Source organism: Pinus tabuliformis, chromosome 3_2, assembly GCF_031772625.1.
Source record: "Pinus tabuliformis cultivar Carrire ecotype Pingquan chromosome 3_2, CPIR1, whole genome shotgun sequence".
Taxonomy (NCBI): Eukaryota; Viridiplantae; Streptophyta; class Pinopsida; order Pinales; family Pinaceae; genus Pinus; species Pinus tabuliformis.
The window spans coordinates 334744108-334749658 of NC_142302.1; the positions used below are offsets into that span (position 1 = coordinate 334744108).

At 39.3% G+C, this 5551-nt stretch overlaps 1 pseudogene; it reads right to left on the reverse strand.

Moving 5' to 3' along the window:
• Nucleotides 1-3988: 3988 nt before the first annotated feature.
• LOC149180856 (monocopper oxidase-like protein SKU5 pseudogene) lies at nt 3989-5215 on the reverse strand (annotated as a pseudogene).
• Between the last annotated feature and the right edge of the window lie 336 nt (nt 5216-5551).

Genomic DNA, 5551 nt, shown 5'->3' on the forward strand with positions numbered 1-5551 from the left:
ATGTAACAGGGCAGCACAAGGTTTGCAGTCACCATTTTGTAAAGAAAGATTAGGTGCTAATTTCTCACACAGCACAACCTTGCCTTGCTTTCTTCCATAACATATTATCAGTCTAAAGATCAAGATGACTCTGCGCAAACAAGCCCCGAGCAAACACGTAAGGAATGCAGAGGGACACGTAAACGTAAGGAAGGCAGGGAGCTGTCAAAAGTTTCGTAAGGATAGGTGCCACAATTTATTGTAATAAGTTTGGCTCATGCACTATTCTATTATCATTCCCAACTTCTGGAAGAGCTAACTTGCTCAATAAGCATGCTAAGATTTTGGACCTCCATTGAAAACTCGAACAAATCCCCAATTTTGTAGCACGCTACGAAATCACCTAAACAGGTAGTGCTGCGAAACTGCTAAAAGAATTCTGGCGCTGCGAAAACACCCTGTCTTTAAGCTAGGCTAAAAAAATTTTGGCAATAGCATTTTCAGTGATAACAGCGGCTCCACTTGGGATAGTGTGCCCTTGTGGTGCACTAAGAACATGCAGCTCCAGTGCCTTATCCATTTGTGACAAACAGAAATTTTCTTGACAAGCATGACTGTAGGAGAAAGAAAACTACATCTACTGAAAAAAAAAAACATGCTCAGTTAACCTTGAGCTTATTTGGATTTACCTCTACCTACGTACCCTAACCATTTCAACTTCCTTCTGCTCAATCAATATGAAATTTCCAATGTAGCCAATCCTCTGTTTTATCTGATACTTGGTTCCTTTGACTGCATCGGAATTCAGAGCCAATATGATAGTATGATGACCGCTGCCACTAAATTTGTCTCTGATCTTTATAGGAAAACTGAAAAACTTGAGAGTAAAACTCTTCCATGTAATCAGCTACAGGATCCCAGAATACATGATCAGCTTGATTTTTCTTGTAACTTTCTGGCTGTGCAAACTGACCTTCAACAACAGTGTGCATTTCCTCAAGTGTAAAAGAGAAAGGAAACAAGACTCTCTCCTTATGTTCTTCCATAGAGAGCTGCTGAAAATAATGATCATGGTTATGAAAACTATATGCCTGAATTTGTCCTTCTAAACCTTCAATTTCTTTTTCAAGGTCCTCAGCAAATTCATCAAAAAATCTCATCCTATCTTCTGTCTTGCAGTCAAGGGATTTTAGATATGAGGACAAAGACAAAGAAAAATTTTCAACTGTTTCTCCATTACTACGATCATTATTCCATTGTTTAAAACTTTCAACTGAGGGAGAGTCTACCACCACCTCTGACCTATCTATCCATTCCTCCAAAAACATAAGCCATAAGTCTTGAAATGACTTAACGGATTTGATAGGAAAACTTTCAATCCATTGTTTGCATTTCCCTTGAAGTGAATCATAGAATAACATAATGCAAACATCCTCATGTTTAACTCTAAGAAGCTCAGTAAAATGACAAAATTCTGTTATATGCTTCAAGGTTAAACTCAAATCTTCTCCGTTGAATTTTGGACCATTCCTTAGAAAATATGCATCCTTGGGAAAATGATTTGGGAAACCATGAATTCCTGAAAAATCTATGCATGCATACCTTGAAGTAAGAATGGTAGCATCTGGGTCCTTCATACCTCCAGTGGAATCACCATGAATGTATGACTTTCGAATTCTTCAACAATGGAGTCGCCAAGGTAGGTTTGCAGCCTCGAAAACCACTTTGAATTCCTGCTACCTTCAGAAATTCAATCTTAAAACTTCGGGAATGAGTAATCATCAGGCTCCCGGCAGACGCACCAAAATGTTATCACAAAATCAGTACTAAGGGCTGCAGCCAAGCAAGATTTCATGTAACTCTTTCAACTAGACTTTAGACTAAGGATTAGCCTCCTTAGTCAGAGAGGGCTCTCTCACAGACTTTTGATAGAAATCAATCACAACAACAGAGGGCTAACTCTTCACACACTTGTGAAAATAAAGCTGGTTGGACACACATCAAATTTGGTCTTCATTGGGCTATGGAGTCTCACACATTTAATAAACAAAATTACAGTCATTTCATGGAAGTCAAGGCTCTTTGCATCAGATGTTCAAACATATTTCACATAAGCCACAGCTTGCTAAACATACAGGAAGTCAGAGCATTAAAAATGAATTCTGAGTGATTATGCTATAACAAGGCTGTAAAAGAACATTAAGAGAATAAACCACCATCACATTTGAACAAAATAATCCATTGAGAATCTTGAGAAGAAACAACCACTGTTTTACTATTACTGTAATAAGTCTTTACAATGGCCCAAATAAAACTCTGTTTTTGTATAAAATATCCAACCTCGTTTACATCAGAGTTTCTCCTATATATAGGAAAACCAAAACTAAACTACCTTGAGTCTCCTCAACAAGCATGAGGGGAGAGCTCGAAATCCTATCATTAATTGCCTTATCTCTATCTAAACAAACTTATTAAATACAAAGGTATTGCGCTGTGATTACAAAGAGTCCTAAAACAATTAAAACTCTAATTCTACATCATGCTGGAAATGGCATTTATTACAACCAAGATGGTGCTCCTACGAGAAAAAGGAGAGAATAGGCTCATCCTCTGACAAATGGCTTCTTTTAGTTTGGCTGTGACAGGTGTCTGCAGTTTCTTGCTAGCCTTTAATATAACATGTTTTCCAACACCCTGAAATGTAGGAAACTGTTCCTGCTTGTCGGTCCTTGGTTTGCCTCAACATATTCGAATCCAAAGGAGTATGCTTTTAACCTTTAATTAACCAAAATAGAGCGGACTGCCACATCTTGGATGTGCTGTATGCTGTATTGATGGACAGGTGTCTCTATTTCAAATTTCCTGATCATCTCACCAAACTGTTTGTCTGCTTTGAAAACGCCACCTACAGCAGTTTCGTAGCGCGCTACGAAACTGCTGTGTGATTTAAAAAACACAGTCTTCCTCTAAACTTCTTACAAAATTGAATATCTGTTGTTGCCATTCTTCAGTTTCACCTTTGCTATGCTGAGATTCAGAATCACATTCTCTGTGTCCTTCATAAGGTTAGAGTGGGTTACCTTCTTTTTCCTCATCAAAGATCACCTCAAGCTTAGGCCTAACATAATTATTGAGAACTAAAACACTTAGAAAAAACACCTGTGAGGAAATCATTAAATGGACTGGAATTCTACCCTAATCCTTGATGTCTTGATGCAAGCAACTTGAGGATTACCTTGAAGCTTTGGAGAAGCAGCAATTCTAAAATACAGTTACAAAACTGGAATGCCTACATACTACAAAACCATAGAGGGTAGAATCAAACTAAATGAGAGGCATCCACCCTGTCATTGCTGTTACGGTCTTTTGACTCCCATGTTTCTAGAACACATTGCATTGCATAGTTACACCTTCATGGCACATGGTCAAGAAACATAGAGGGTGAAACAATAATGTCCTTAAAGCTTTCTCTATGTCTTAAAATAGCTCTGTGAGATGCATCCGCACGGTGAAACCAATTCAAATTTTTCCATGAAGGCCCTGTATTCTGCTTGATCTTCTGCTTTGATGATTGAGGTGTCTCCTTTGCAACCACAAACTTCTCTGATTTCCTCAACTTGTGTTGGTGGTTTATGTTCAGGCCGTCATTCCTCAAAACCTTTAGTAGCTCAACTTTAATATCCCTCAGTTTCATGCCAAAGTTAATCAAAGAAACAACAATACATCTTGTCATCTCTCTCTTGCTGAATCATTGCAGATATATAAGCTCTGTCAACCTCTCACAGTTAAGCGTATGAACCCGGCCTTTTCGATCCTCACTTAATAACAAAGTTGGCAACGCTTTGAGTTACTTGAATTGCGTCTGCAGAGTGAGGAATTGTTGGTATTTCCCATTCAAATGTATTTTTCTCTGGATGCCACTGTACAACAGTCACTGGATGATTGTAGGCCTCCATAGTTGAGACATATGTCATGGTGACAACGTCCAAAGGTGTAGCATCATCACAGCTTAGTTGAGCTTATTTGGTGGTATGTTCTCCACACAGCTTGGGAAGCCTAGCAATGTAACCATGCCAACATTGATAGATGAAGCCGACGCTTTTTCATCATTTGTATGGGATTGTGGCTTCTGCATGCGCGAGAGGGCACCACAGTAAAGAGCATTGCTAGGAAGAGGCAACTTAGTTTTGTTGTTTATCTCTAGATTCACAACCATTACATATGTTTCCTAACCCAGATATAGGTATCTAGATTTTTGGCTTGGATATTCCACATGCCAACATTATCTAGAGATACTAGAATTGTTGTCCAGACATTGGGGAAAACTTGTGTTGTGGAACGAGAAACTCCATCCCCTTTGTTGTAAGTTCCTCTGCTATCTTCGATCCAATCTCCATATTCCACCCCGAAAACAGAAAAGGCATAGCCATCCATGTGATAACTTCTCACAGCTGTATCATTATTCTGTAGAATGATTTCCATGAATCCTCTATAGTTTCCATTAATTATTGACGTATCAAGCTTTGGTGTCCTGTTCATTTGTCTGTCTGGGAAATCAAGTTTGAAGTCTCCGGTTAGATTAAAATGATCAGCAAGCTTGAGTGGAGTTGCAAGAGCTTGGTAAGAGATCCCATTCAAAGTGCAACATCGTTTCCCATTGATCAATTTTGGTGGCTTGTTTTTCAACACAAAGACCTGAGTGACATTGATAGATCCATTTGAAAGACCCCTGTGGATTAGGCCTCGCAGCCCCGGCAGATACATTCCACCTGATAGATTTTTCCTGGTTCATAGAGAAGTACCTGTCATAATAATCATCCGGACCATCTGGAAGAGGCCCTTTTGCCTTACCTTTAGAATTGGAATAATGCAATATTGCCACACCCGTAACATTGGACCAAATAGTTGTATTAACAAAGCGCGCAATTGCCACCATGTAATAATCACTGCTTGCATTCTGGTCCATCGTCACCAGGAATGAGTAAGACTGACCAACATGAATATCCAAGTTTGTGAAATTTTGTTGTGATGTATAGGACCCTTCTGTCTCCGCAAGCAGCAAATTATGATTCTGGATTCTGAAGTTCAAAGAAGTTGAATCTTGCAAACCACGATGCAGATATAGCAACATATGTAACAGGGCAGCACAAGGTTTGCAGTCACCATTTTGTAAAGAAAGATTAGGTGCTAATTTCTCACACAGCACAACCTTGCCTTGCGCTTTCTTCCATAACATATTATCAGTCTAAAGATCAAGATGACTCTGCGCAAACAAGCCCCGAGCAAACACGTAAGGAATGCAGAGGGACACGTAAACGTAAGGAAGGCAGGGAGCTGTCAAAAGTTTCGTAAGGATAGGTGCCACAATTTATTGTAATAAGTTTGGCTCATGCACTATTCTATTATCATTCCCAACTGCTGGAAGAGCTAACTTGCTCAATAAGCATGCTAAGATTTTGGACCTCCATTGAAAACTCGAACAAATCCCCAATTTCGTAGCACGCTACGAAATCACCTAAACAGGTAGCGTTGTGAAACTGCTAAAAGAATTCTGGCGCTGCGAAAACACCCT